This window comes from Bos indicus, chromosome 26, assembly GCF_029378745.1.
Source record: "Bos indicus isolate NIAB-ARS_2022 breed Sahiwal x Tharparkar chromosome 26, NIAB-ARS_B.indTharparkar_mat_pri_1.0, whole genome shotgun sequence".
Lineage (NCBI taxonomy): Eukaryota > Metazoa > Chordata > Mammalia > Artiodactyla > Bovidae > Bos > Bos indicus.
This window is the reverse complement of record NC_091785.1, coordinates 23736924-23752093: the sequence shown is the minus strand read 5'-3', so window position 1 is coordinate 23752093 and position 15170 is coordinate 23736924. Positions and strand designations below refer to the sequence as shown.

Here is a 15170-nt window from a genome sequence, read left to right as displayed (position 1 = left end):
CGGGGTTTTAAGGCGTGGGGGGTGGGGGGACGACTAGGGCGGCGCGTTGGGGGCGGAGCTCCTGCTCGGGTCGGGCGGAGAGGGGAGAGGGGAGAGGGGGGCCTCCAGGAGCGGGGGCGGGGAAGCGCAGTGACTCCTGCAGCTGCGCGCGCCCCGGACCGAGGGCGAGGGGACAGAGCCATTTGTGTAGGAGCCAACGCCTGTCTGATGAGCCCCTCGCCGAGAATCGTCTGGTTTGGAAGTGACTTGTGTGGAGGGGTTCCTGAGCGATGGGGGTTTCCCATCTGCAAACTGCGCGGTTCTATCGCGTCCCTTGACCCTGCCCTCGCCCGCTTTAATCCACTGGGAGATTAGTGTTTTCTGCGAGGTGTGCTGTACTCTCACACCCACCCCGGGGCTCCCGGGCGTGAGGCCCTGTTTTTCCAGTTAGAGTGTAGACCCTCAGGGCGCGGCTTTGTCCCGTCCTTCAGCCCGCTCGGGGTTCCCAGGGGAAAAGTGGGTCTCCGTCAGAGAGCACCGCATCAGCTTCTCCTCTGCGGCTCTCGGGGGCGCCCGGGTTGGGTGGCTGCACCGAAAGCCTGCAACGCCCCGGGGAAGAGAGGAGAGGGAGGTGCGGCGCGAGAGCCTGAGTTGCAGGGAATGGAGAGAAGCCGAGGGAAAAGCTGGGATGGCCATGATGGGCGGAGCTGAGGTGCCCCTGCCACTTATGTGTTAAGTGTGCGTTCCTGTTCACCACTGTCCCCCACCACTCTCCACTAATTAATGTCCGCCTTCTTAATTCATCTACTTTACCTGTCTGGCCCTGTAGGCGTTTGAGATTTCAGTCTGTGAATATTTTTATCTGGTTTAGAAGATCTGTCTTTGGACAAAAGCTGCTGCTGCTGCTGCTAAGTCGCTTCAGTCGTGTCCGACTCTGTGCGACCCCATAGACGGCAGCCCACCAGGCTCCCCCGTCCCTGGGATTCTCCAGGCAAGAACACTGGAGTGGGTTGCCATTTCCTTCTCCAATGCATGAAAGTGAAAAGTGCAAGTGAAGTCGCTTAGTCGTGTCCGACTCCTAGTGACCCCATGGACTGCAGCCTACCAGGCTCCTCCGTCCATGGGATTTTCCAGGCAGAAGTACTGGAGTGGGCAATTGCCTTCTCCATTTGGACAAAAGAGGTCCCTGCAAACATTAAGTTCCGAAAGTGCAGAAGAGTGCTGTTGACTGAGCTGGCCTCCCTATCTGCACAGGGGTGATTTCCAAGAATGGGATCTGTAAAGATGAGGGCTGGGAGGAAGCAGCGTGGGGTCTTCAAACTTGTAATCTCTCAGGATGTGGCTATGACTTTGAGGAGGGAAGGGGAGGAACTTTTTAGTAGATTCCAGAATTCCAAACTGAAGGCCTTTTTTGATCTTGGAATCTCAAGGATGTAATTCTGTGATAAATTTTACTTTCATGGAAGAAATATTACCTGAGACAGGCCTCTAAAAAGGGGACGGGGAATAGAGTCCTGTGGGACTTTGGAGCATATTCTTGTCTTTGTGCTTTATGTCTTGTAAGATAACTGGGCCCTACCACAGCCTGGTCCTTGGTTCCTCCTCAGAAACCAAGACCTGAGCGGCAGGGACTCAATTCTGAGTTCAGTGGACTCAGAAATACCTGGTAATGTGAAGGATGGAAGAGTGCTGACGTCACTGAATGAATGTTTTCTGCCAGCTATCGTGGCAAGAAGTTTGCATAGGTTTACTTCCTTCTGGCTACTCCCCAAGGTGACCTTTATCCGCATCTTACTGATAAGAAGCAGGCTTAGCTGCAGCACCCTGCATAAGATTCCTAGCAAGCAAACACACTTTCTTTCCTCACTGCATAATTCTACTTAAAGCAATGAGACTCTCAAAGTTTTATTAATTTCTATGTAGCCAGAATAAAGCTAAGTGGGCTTCAGAAAGGTTTTGGCCAATAACAAAATAGCAGGCTGGTTTGTAATTCAAAGAATCAGAGGTGATGGGTTTGAATTGTGTCTCCTGCCACTTACTAAGCATGAGGGGATAGCAACAGTTACACCAAGGTCATAAAAGACTGAGTTGGTGCATGTGAAGGTGCTTTGTACAGATGTAAGGGGTTAATGTCATCATTGGCTTCTTTCAGATATGTATTGCTTTGCATCTACGATCAACAGCAAATGAGTCAGGTTTTGTGATGAGACTGCCCACAGTATCCTTGCACAGGCCTCTAGGCTGCCCCTTGGGAGTGAGAGTATAGCCCTCTTGACTGTTTGTGCTACCACGGGTTAACATGAGTGTGGCTAAGTGGAAACAAGCACATAGAATTAGAAGCTTTTCTGGGCTGTGGCTCCAGTCTCACTCTAACTGTACTACCAAAAGCAAAATCACCTTTCTTTTAAAAATTTTTATTTATTTATTTTTGGCTTTGCTGGGTTTTCATTGCAGTGCATGAGCTTCTCATTGCAGTGGCTTCTTTTGTTACAAAGCACAGACTCCAGAGAATGTGGGTTTCAATAGTTGTGTTGCACAGGCTTCATTCCTCCATGGCATGTGGAAGATCCCAGGAGCAGGGATCAAACCCATATCCCCTGCATTGGCAGGCAATTTTAACCTGATTTTAAACCACTGGACCACCAGGGAGGTCCTTGCCTTTCTTTTGCAGTCTCCAAAAGAAGCAGTAATCCAAAGGCAAACACACATATAGCAGAAGCTGCTAAGTCACTTCAGTCGTGTCCGACTCTGTGTGACCCCATAGACGGCAGCCCACCAGGCTCCCCCGGCCCTGGGATTCTCCAGGCAAGAACACTGGAGTGGGTTGCCATTTCCTTCTCCAATGCATGAAAGTGAAAAGCGAAAGTGAAGTCGCTCAGTCGTGTCTGACTCTTCTCGACCCCATGGACTGCAGCCCACCAGGCTCCTCCGTCCATGGGATTTTCCAGGCAGCAGTACTGGAGTGGGGTGCCACCGCCTTCTCCGATTGAGCAGAAGAGGGTGAGGCAAAAACCTGAATCACCCATCAAAGGGGTAGTGGCCCTGGAAAATCTAAAGTGAGCTGCGTTTTGCAATTGCTGAATAGCTTAGCATTTCAGAGATTCCATACTTAAATGCCCCCATGAGACTTGTGCCTCCCTGCCTCCTCTTTTTTGGCATACTACTCCACAGGCCCAAATATTTGGCTTTAATTATTTTAGCACAGAGTTGTACTACCAAAGAGTAATCTTGGCTGAGTCACAAGCCACATCTCCTTCCAGCTGGCCAGGTCTCCTAAGTGAGTGCCTTGCCCTATGCCAGGGGGTGTGTATTTATTTTACTATAATGGCAGACTCAAGCACTGTAGACACATCATTAAATTATCTCCAGATTCTCCCTCCTGCCACATCCTCCGTGGCCTCTCTTTGGCATTTGGCAGTGCTCACTACTCTCTCAGATTTCAAGGACTCAGTCTTTGGCCTTCTGCTGTTCCCTCATAAACTCATTTTTAAGTATGATATCTCCCAGAGGCAGGGAGGCTTGTGGTAAAGAGCTCTAGTTTTGCATCATGGTTCTTCCTAGCCATGGGACTTTGAACAAGTCACTGGTGCTTTCAAACTGTGGTGCTGGAGGGGACTCTTGAGAGTCCCTTGGACTGCAAGGAGATCAAACCAGTCAATCCTAAAGGAAATCAGTCCTGAATATTCATTGGAAGGACTGGTGCTGAAGCTCCAATACTTTGGCCACCTGATGAGAAGAGTGTACTCATTGGAAAAGACCCTGATGCTGGGAATGATTGAGAGCAAGAGGAGAAGGGGGTGACAGAGGATAAGATGATTGGATGTCATCACTGACTCAATGGACATGAGTTTGAGCAAACTCTGGAAGATAGTGAAGGACAGGGAAGCCTGGCGTGCTACAGTTCATGGGGTCACAGAGAGTGAGACACAACAGCAAAATTTTGTTGAACAACAAAATTTGCTGAACCTTAGTCTCTTCATTTATAAAATTTCAACAAAACCATCGACCTGAGGAGTCTCCAGACCTGGCTACTCTTTAGAAGTACTTAAATTCAGATTCCTAGGCATTGCCTCCAATCCATTGAATTTAGGTTGGAGAATCCTTGACCTCCTTTTCCTGAGATGACTGTGAGGCTTACAAGAGGTTGTGTGTACAAGTGTGCATCACAGCGCCTCCATGTGCACGCTCAATAAATGATGGCTATTAGAAGTAGCGACTTCTTTCGTTCCTTTATTCAGCAATATTTACTGAGTACAAGGCACTGGACTAGGTGCTGGGACTCTGCTTCCATGGGACTGGAATTTTAGCAAGAGAGATAGAGATTAAGCAACTGATTACACAGTTAATTGTTAATTATAACTGTGACTGGTGCTCTAAACTGTGACTGGTGATCTAGAGAAGAATACACGATGCTGTGGGGCATGTATTAATAAAAGACCTGACCTATGTTGTTGATTCTCAAATCCCTATTTCCAGTTTCCAACTCCAAACTCGCATATCCAACTGCCTTTTGGGCATCTCTTCATGAATGCTTGTTGCCCTTTAAGTGCTGTTATTTGCAAGAACACTGGAGTGGGTTGCCATTTCCTTCTCCAATTTAAAAGTCAACTTTTTCTTTCCCTCTAGCCTCTCCCCCGCAGACCACTTCTTGATCTTAACTTTTCTGTCCCATCTATTCCTCTGCTTGTGCAATTCTTGCCCTGACTTCCACTGTTGAAATCCTTAAGATTAAGTGCTGTTATTTAGAAGTGAACTTATTCTTTCCCTCTAGCTTCTCCCCCTCAGACCACTTTTTGATCATCTGTTCCACTGCTTGTGCAGTTCTTGCCCTGTCTTCAACTGTTGAAATCCTTAGGGCTCAAATACTGCCTCCTCCATGAAGACTTTCCTAATATTTCCAATATAAAATGATCCTTCCTTCTCATGAACCCTCCTCCAGCTACTCAGTCTGCAATACTCACATGACTCACAGTCACCTCCCATCTTCTGCTGTAATTATTTGTGTGTTTGTCTAAACTGAACTAGAAGCTTCTTGAACACAACTCTTCTATATCTATGTATCTCTCAGCATCTCTCACAGTATTAAACACATGTGAGGAGGAAACAATTGTTGATTTTTTTTTTCTCCTGTACAACCACTTGGGAAAACTCTGGCATAATACCAAGGGTGCAAATCATAAAAGAAATAAACTTGGCTTCATAAAAAAAAAAAAAATCATTTGTTTTGCAAAAGACCCATTTAAGAAGATAAAAAGACAAACCACAATTGGAAGAAAGTATTTGCAAATCATATATCCAATAAAGAATTTGTATCCATATATATAAGGAACTCTAAATACAGCAGTAAGAAAATGAACATTCCATTTGGAAAATGGACAAAAGACTTGAGCAGACGTTTTACCAAAGGAAGTATTCAGATGGCAAATAAGCACATGAAAAATGAGTTCAGCATTACTAGCCTTTGGGGAAATGCAAATTGAAACCACAATGATACATACTTACTAAAGTGGCTGAGACCAAATACTGACAATATCAAGGGCCTGCAAAGATCAGAGCATCTGGCTCTCTTCTTCACTGCTGATGGGGCTGTTAAATGGTACAGCCATTCTGGAACACACTTTGGCAGTTTCTTATGAAGTTAAAAATACATTGACTGTATGACTCAGCAATCTCACTCCTGAGTATTTAGCCTAGAAAAATGAAAACCTGTGTTCACAGAAAAATTTGTATATGAATGTTCACAGCAGGTCTCTTTATAATATACAAAACCAGAACACAACCCAAATGTCCTTCCACAGGTGAATAGATAAACTATGATACATCTATCCAGTGGAGTGCTATTCAGTATTAAAAAGAATCAACTCTTGATAAATAATTCTCAGCAACTTGGATGAATCATAGGAGCATTATGCTGAGTAAAAAAGTGCTGTGTATTACCTGACTCATTTCTATAACATTCTTGAAATGACAAACTTGTAATGGTGGAGAACAAATCAGTGGTTGATGGATTAGGGTTGTGGGGAGGATGCGGCTGTTAAAGGGGTAAGGTGAAGGTTGTTTTGTGGTGGGGGAACAGTTTTGTCACTCAAGGTTATATGCATGATAAAAATTCATAGAATGAAAGAGGAGAGAGAGAGAAACCCTGTGAAATCCAAATAAAGTCTGTGGTTGAAATAATTTGTTGCGTCAGTTTCACTTTCCTGGATTTTAATAATGTACTAAGGTTATGTAAGATGTTATCTTGAAGAGTCTTAAAGAGTGAGCTGGCTGGATGCATGGTACCTGGGAACTTTCCAAACTGTCTTTGCAACTTCTTGTGGGTCTTAAGCTACTTCAAAATAAGAAATAGTTCTTTGAAGATAATTAATATATAAAAAATAGGCAAATGTTCTTTGGAGATATATGATGAAGTATTTAGGTTTGCATTGTCATGATTTATATAACTTACTCTTAGATGGTTTGGCAAAAATAGTACACACACACACAGATGCAGGGGAAGTAAAGCAAATATGGCAAGAAGTTAGCAATTGGTGAAAGCAGATGTTTATCGTATTAGTCATGCAATTTTTCTGTAGGTTTGGAAATTTTCAAAATAAAAAGTTGTGAATATTTATTAATATGTAGATATGTAGAAAGATAAAGTAAGCAAAAAAGAATGTATTATCCAAATCTGAGATTGAACTAATGACCTTCACTCTAATACTCTACCAACTTCATTTAATTACTGAGTGCTCTTCCCTGCCCCCCGCCCTCCTGCTCAACAATAGGAAAATCCTGCGTATTCTGAAGTAACAACAACGACAACAAAAAAAAGTCAGAATTTGCATTCTGTTGGGAGTATTTTAAGTGTTATACTGAATCCTTGGTGTTACCATGTGTGTGCTTAGTCACTAAGTCCTGTTCAACTCTTTTGTGACCCCATGGACTGTAGCCCTCCAGGCTCCTCTGTCCATGAAATTTCCAGGCAGGAATACAGGAGTGGGTTGCCATGTCCTTCTCCAGGGCATCTTCCGGACCAGGGATCAAACCCTGGTCTCTCTCATTGCAGGCAGATTCTTTACCATCTGAGCCACCAGGGAAGCCAGGTGTTACCATAGACAATTAAATATTTACTGAACCCTGGCTGTGTGCCAGCTGCTGGAATTAGAGCAAAGAATATAACTACAAGTGATAAAAAGTATCCTTTTCTCAGATTAATTTTTAAAGTAAATATAGAATCGTATGCATTTTATATATACCTTTAATTTTTTACTTCGTAAATTGTAGCCATTTACCAACATCGGTTATATAGATCTGTTTACTTCTTTTTACAATTCAGTGTGGTGTTTGGTTATATAGATGTGCCATAAGTTGTTTCATCAGTCTCTTGTTGGACTTTTACATTGTTTTTAGTTTTTCCCAGGCTAAAAATACACTAATTTTTTTAAAAAGAAAATACATTACCTGAAAGAGAAAAAAATATATTACCTGAGTGAAATCCGGCCTCCACCTCTACTTTCCTTAAACAGTCAGCCATCCAATATTTATTGAACACTTGTTGTGTGTCCAGCTACATGTTTGTGCTGTTTGTGTAGGAGAAGACATGAGATGTGGTCACTACCTCTAAGGAGCTTGCAATTAGTTGAGGAGTTATGGCTGATTCGAGGGCATAACTTACAGACATAAATACATTAGGCACTATGTACTTGACTGCAGGCCATATGTGCTGTGTACTTCAGCCCGTCTCCTTTCTGTATCTGACTTTATACAGTCATATTTGTTCAGCTGAGTTTCTTTAGCCTCTGTGAAAAGATGATTGCATGAGTATATCACTAAGACAGGGAGGATTATGCCTCAAACTTTCTGGAGAGGCGTGATTATTATTTTTTTTAATAACAAAGACATGTGAAAGAACATGACATCAAGCTAAGTCATACGCCTATTTGTCCTCTATCTATAAAAATTAAACTGTTTCTATCTACAGGAAAAGATAAAAAACAGCTGTGAGTCCTTTGGTGTGGCTCAGTGGATGTGACACATCAATCTGTGTGGATGTAGTTTTGCTCACAAATTGGTATTTACGCAGATTTGCATTGCATTGTTTGATGCACAGTTTTTTTGTCCCCTTGCATTTCTTCTATATTTTTGATAAGGGGTTTCTTGGTGACCTTTCTTATTTAAAAAATAAAATAAAACCAAAGTTTCTATGTTTTGGCCTTAGCAGTCTCCTGGTGACTAAGCTGATTCAGAAGACTGTGTGTTTGTGTAATTTTCTCTCTCATCCTTTCCTTTTTCCCAGAATTAGCTCTTCGTTTACCTCTTCTAAATCCAAGTATAGGCTGAACCAGAGTTGCCAGGGCCCCAGGGATAGGAGAAGGGCTTCCCAGGTGGTGCTAGTGGTAAGGAACCCACCTGCCAATGCAGGAGATGTAAGAGACACAGGTTTGATCTCTGGGTCGTCAGGATTCCCCTGCAGGAGGAAATGACAACCCACTCCAGTATTCTTGCCTGAAGAATCCCATGGACAGAAGATCCTGGCGGGCTACTGACTGTAGGGTGGCAAAGAATCGGACACAACTGAAGAGACTTTAGCATGCAAGTATGCAAGGAAAGGAGAAACAGGGAGGCTTGCCTCTCAGTTACACTTCAGGACCTGGGACAGCTCCTCAGCGATCTTGGTGTGCACGCCTACTTTCTAGACCTCATAGAATGTCAGAATGGAATCAAATTTGAAAAGCCCTTTGGTTCACCTCCTGCCTTTTGATGATGCCTAGAGAAAGAATCCCACTTAGCAAGTATTTCAGAATTATTAACCGCCTGGCTGTGGGAGATGCAAAGGGCTTGGAGAGCTTCCCCTCCCACAGCATTTCTTGTATCTACATGTCTGCTGATGCCAAAAGAGAAGCCTTCAGTTCAACTCAGCAAGCTTATATGGATCAAATTTTTTCCTCCCTGGAAAGAGATATGACCTAAATACAGGTATGCTGTGTGAAGGGGAATAAAGGGACTCCAATTTGAATGAGGAAAATAATTCCTCCCGAGGGCTTGTCTTGAAGAGGACTAGAGGAAGAGAGCGTGATGCATTGAGAAAGCAGGAAATGGCAAAAGAAGTAAAGGAGCATTCAGAGAAGTCTGGGTCTCTGAAGGCAAATGTGGTGAGCTTCACACTGTTGACACCAGTGTACTCGGAACACACAGTCAAGAAATCTTCCACTTTCTTGCAAAGAATAGAGGCCTGTTGTCTCCTCTTCTCAATACATATAGCAAGAGTCACTAGATTCATTTTCAAAAGACATGTATGTAATGACTTAATGTCTTTTGTCTTCATTGTTCCTCACAATAAACTTGGAAAGGTCAGGTTTGGGGGGGGATTTTTTTTCTTTTTTGTCCACATTGCCTGACATGCAAGATCCTAATTTCCCAACTAGGGATGAAACCTGTGCCCCCTGCAGTGGAAGCACAGTCTTAACCACTGGACCACCAGGAAATCCCAGAAAGGGTTTTATTATTTTCATTTTTCAAATGAATAAACTGAGACACTGAGAGGTTGCCCAAAGTGACACAGCTGGAAAATGACAGAGCTGGGTCTTGAACTCAGTTTCTGTGACTCTAAGCTGGTGTTCTTTCTATCACGGCACCCCTAATAGAGTCTTGTGAGTGTGTGGTAAAATACATATATCATGGATTTTACTGCTTTCGCCATTTTAAAGTGTACAATTCAGAGGCATTAATTATGTTCACAATGTTGTGTGATCATCCCAACTATACATTTCTAAAACTTTTTCATCACCTGAAATAGAAATTCTGTAACCATTAAATAGTAACTCCTCCCATCCCCCCAGACTCTGACCTTTGGTAACTTCTATTCTATGTTCTGTCGCTTTGATTTTGCCTCTTCTAGGTACTTTATATGATTGGAATGATAGAATATTTGTTCTTTTGTGCCTGGCTTATTTTATTTAGTAATGTTTTTGAAGACCATCAGTGTTGTAGCAGGCACCAGAGCTCCATTTCTTCTTAGAGCCTAATAGGGTCTTATGGTTGCAAAGGACAGATTCACCAGAAGTAATGAGGGGTTACTGTAAGCAACCTTATAGAATTAAGGAAGACAGAAATCTCAGCTACAAGGCTAGAAGTTCAGGAATAGCCATATGGTTGGGCTTACTGGGGACTTAAATGCAGTTTAGAATCTGATCAGCACAGCTCTAGGGACCAAAATATTTCATTGCCCCTGTAGTGGCAGGAATTTGCTGTTTTCTGATACTTGGCCATTTTGCCTTGTTAGTAATCTGCTTCCTTAGCTCCTGTATGGTCTGGCACTACTTCTTACTTCTTACTCTCTGAAAACCACCTACTTCTTACTCTCTGAAAAGCAATGCTCAGGCTTTTGCTGATTCCAGATTTCTACCATTTCAGTGATATGCTGTCTTTTATCCCTCCATGTGCTTCATCTCCTGTGCCCACTGTCAACTGACAAGTCTTCCTCCAAAAATCTGATTCTCTTTTCTTTTTTTCCCCCAGTAGAACAGAAATAAAATTTAATTCATTGAAAAGTGCAGCAGTGAACAGGGTCCTTCGAAGGGCACTTTCTGAGTTAGATGACACAGAGCCAGGGCAGAACGTCCAGGAACAGATGATGCAAACACAGGAATTCCACAAATTCAGTTTCTGATTGGCCTAGTTAGTCTCCAATCATCTCATACCATACCACCTCATAAGCCACTTACCCGCCCAGAAATTAGCTGCCCTTGAGTCAAGCATCTTTCCCTGCTCTGATCACTTGTGGCCAGGATAATAAGTTACATGCTATTAAATATGGCTCTTGATGGTAAAGGCCTGCTTCTCTCAAGAGGAGGTTGAGAGCATGTGGTTGGTTATTTGTGCAGAGCTCTTTCGTCCCAAGTGTCCTGTGGGCTCCTTGAGTTTCAGAACCATGCATGTCTGACTCAGTGTATAGCCTCCCACACAGTTAATGACTGTTGACATGGAACATCAAATATCTTCAAACTAGGAATGAAACCTTAAGAAAGTGATAGAAGCCCCCCGATGAATTTCAGTGATGGTGTTTGGCCATGGCATGACTGTGTTGTGCACAGTGGAAAGTGCTGAATAGGGGTGTGATAAAATCTGCATCCAAGGTCGATTAAAGACTGTCTAAAAGGCTTTGTGCAGTACGGGAGGTGAGGGAGTAACAAAAGATGTAAGGCAAGGTCCCTGCCCTCCAGGGGATGAGGGGTGTGGGGGACTTGTGTACAGGAAGAGGTCTGCTTAGAAGAGAAGAGGAGTCCTTGAAGTGGCTTCCTGGGGACTCAGCAAAGGAATACTGGTTATTAGGGCTGGCCCTGGTACAGCCCTCCCTCAAAGAAATGCTGTGACTCAGACCCTGCTGGCTTCACCCCCAGTGCCACAGGGGACCCCTAGTGGGCACAACACACAGGGAGAGGGGGGGAAAGGAGGAATTGGAAAGGGGGAAGGAAAGAGGGGGAGAAGGGACGTGATGAAGAAAATGAGCGTAGAGGAAGTACATTACCACAGAGTCTTAACATTTATATCCTACCTCCTAGTTCAACAGCATTTTCACGAGAATCCTGTGAAGTGGCTATCAAATTTTTATTCTGCTGATGATAAAAAAGGAGAGAACAAGTGACTCAGTCACAAATTTAGGCTTCTAATGTCGAACCAACGAGAGAAAGTACCTCAGCTCCTGTGCCGTGAGGTAAATTATGACTATTTGGGATTATGACCCAGAGACTAAAATTAATATCTGTGAGCCCATACTGAAAGGTTGAATAAATAAACAGTGGGGAAGAAGGAAGAAAGAAGAAATCTCCCTTATAGAAGAATTCTAATTAATACATGTGAAAGGAATGAGAGAACCAGCAAATCATGTTTAGAGCACCACAGGAATAATTGCTAAGCTAAGATCTACTAATGAAGGTAATATTAGTGAGCAAAAATTTAAGGAGAAACCTGATATTTGCATGGCCTTAAGGTATCGACTCCCAAATATTTAATTAGCTTTATTTTTAACATATATCCACAAATGCTTGGAGACTTCTCCATCCACAGGTAAAGCTTAATTTCTCTCCCCTTATATGTGGGCTAGAATTAGTGATATGCTTCTAACAGAGCAAGAAGAGCCAGCCAGGAACCAAATAGGAACTCTATTAGTCTCTGTGAGCCAAAGTCTCTTTCACAGCAACTCACCTCTGCTGTTGTAGCATGAAAGCAGCCACAGATAATATGTAAAATAATGAGTGTGACTTTGTACCAATAAAACTTTATTTACAAAAACAAGCAGTGGGCTGGATTTGGCCTTCCTGGATTCGCTGAATAGCATGGATGCATACATGATCAGACTGTTTGTGACCCCCACAGACTATAGCCTGCCACACTCCTCTGACCATGGGATTTTCCCAGCAAGAATACTGGAGTGGGTTGCTATTCCCTCCTTCATGGGGAGCTTCCCAACCCAAGGATTGAACCTGCGTTTCCTGCATTACTGGTTGGATTCTTTATCACTGAGCCACTGGGGAAACTCCCTGGAATAGCATATAGAAAGGAAAAAATAGTACCTTTGCAAATGGAGAAACCCGGCAGATATAGCCTTAACCAACTGATTAAGGTTAACATTGCTAGTAATGTCAATATTGAAGTGATGTCAGCGGAGCACCAAAGGAAGGAACACCAAAAGTTGATCCCTTCATTATAGTAACAAAAAAAATGCAACAAAAACTGTCAGGGTCAACTTTTTCAGAACACTGGACACTAACTAAAAGCCTCCAACAACCAGGGGAATGCTTTCAAGGAACACCAACTGTATTTCAGTGAGAACAGCAAGGCTTTGTGATGTTTTTATTTATCCTGGTCCCATCCAGGGTTGGAAGTAGCCTTGAAGAAAATAGCTGCATTCCCTGTATGGGTGCTGGGGACAAAGGGAACAGAGTGGATTTTATTTACAAGAAATTGTGATTGTTTTGAACTATTAGATGGCTCCCTCAAGGACTGGCTTAAAGGATACGTCTTCATTTAAAACCACATGAAAAAGAATACCATTTAAGGTAACTCCATAGGTAGATACAAAAGACAGTATAAATGCACTCATTGCAACTCTTTGTTTTCTCCTCTTACTTAAAAGATAACTATATAAAGCAATAATAATAAATTTGCATTGATGGGCACACAATGTATTAAAATGTATGATAATAACATTATAGTACAAAGAAGGGGAGAAGGAACAGAGGTATATGGGGGCAAATTTTTTGTATTATAGTGAAACTAGTTGGCATTGCTGCTAAGTCACTTCAGTCGTGTCCGACTCTGTGTGACCCCATAGACGCCAGCCCACCAGGCTCCCCCGTCCCTGGGATTCTCCAGGCAAGAACACTGGAGTGGGTTGCCATTTCCTTCTCCGATGCATGAAAGTGAAAAGTGAAAGTGAAGTCGCTCAGTCATGTCCGACCCTCAGCGATCCCATGGACTGCAGCCTTCCAGGCTCCTCCATCCATGGGACTTTCCAGGCAAGAGTACTGGAGTGGGGTGCCACTGCCTTCTCCATCAGAACCAAATTGTTATAGTTAAGAAACTCATTGTAATTTCAGTTATAACTGTCCAATTGTATGTTGTTCATAGTCCAAGGACAAAAAGAAATTAACTAAAAAAATATAGTAAATAAGAGAATTAAAATGGTGCCCTAGAGAGCATAGCTAATCAACATAGAAGACAGTAGTGGAAAAATAAGAGGAACAGAAAAGATATACAACATATAAAAAACAGATAAAATTCCTATCTTATGATCAATTACATTAAATGTAACTGGATTGAACATTCCAATTAAAGGGCAGAGAATGCTATAGTGGATTTTTGAAAAATATGATCCAACTATATGCTATTTAAAAGAGACTCACTTTAGATTCAAAGACAGGACTAGGTAGAAAGTAAAAGAATGGGAAAGATATTCCATGCTAATAGTAATTAAAAGGGAGCTGGAATGGCTATCCTAACATCATACAAAATAGCCCTTAAGACAAACATTGTTATAAGAGACAAAGAAGGACATTATATAATGATACAGAGATACTACACATATAAGGTACTGGGGGTTAGGACTTTTAACACATGAATTGAGTGGGGAGGCGGGTACACACTTCAGTATGTGAGAGTGACCTTGGGAGCCTAGCACAGAGCACTGCAGAGATGCAGAGCAGTGAGCTTCCTGCAGCAGCAAGAGGCAGGCATGTGTCGGGCTGTGCATGAAGGGTTTTCATCAACCACACATGTAACAGTGATAGAGGCAGCTGCTCCCCTAATCAGGTTGTCTGGTGAGTGGAAATATTTCTTCCATTCTCTGTCCTTAAATCACTTAGAACAACACTGCCCCCTTTGGTTTGTATAAAACCAGGGATACACGATAACTCAAGGGGAGAAAGGGCTATTGGGCTTTCTGTTCATCTGGCATGTGGGTGATCAAGCTTGGTTTCTTTTGAAAAGTAGAAGAGATGTGACTTTATGTGTCTTCTAGGCTGGTGATTCTGGTCTTGCTGGTTACGTAAATTCAAGCTGGGCTTCTGAGACAAGATTGCTTTATGTCTTTTGTCACTATTTCTGTCTGTCTGTCTTTCTTTTTTGTTTCTTTGGAGAGCAGGGTTAGGATAGTGGAAAACCAGAATTTTAAGGTAACTAGAAGGTCCCTTATCCTTCAGAGAGGACTGCTCCTGTGTATCTTAGTATCTTGTAAAATGTGACCATACCCTCTCCCCGCTCCCCACAGATATGTGATTTTCTCATCATTTGAGACAGTTTGCTTCTCAACCTTTTCATCCTCATTACTTCCTCTCAGTCCCCATAGGTGGACACATGCTGATGTCATGGTTTAGTAGCTAAGTCATGTCCAACTCATTTACAGCCCCATGGACTGTAGCCCGCCAGGCTCCTCTGCCCATGGGATTCTCTAGGTGAGAATACTGGAATTGGTAGCCATTTCCTTGTCCAGGGGATCTTCCTGACCCAGGGATGGAACCCGCTTCTCCTGCACTGGCAGGCGGATTCTTTACTAACTGAGCACCAGGGACACACGCTGAGTGGTCTGAATGAATGTTTAATGGTCCATCATTTCTATTGCTCAAATACATTCATTTAAAAAAATATTATAATTAGGATGGATTATTATTCTCTAGGATCTCATGATTAATGATTTGAAGCATTTAAAGTCC

General features: G+C 42.9%; 1 protein-coding gene across 1 annotated transcript in view; it reads left to right on the top strand.

The window, feature by feature from the left end:
* The window catches only part of NT5C2 (5'-nucleotidase, cytosolic II), a 149198-nt gene that overhangs the window by 164 nt on the left and 133864 nt on the right, over positions 1-15170 (top strand). The gene's annotated exons all lie outside the window — the stretch shown is intronic.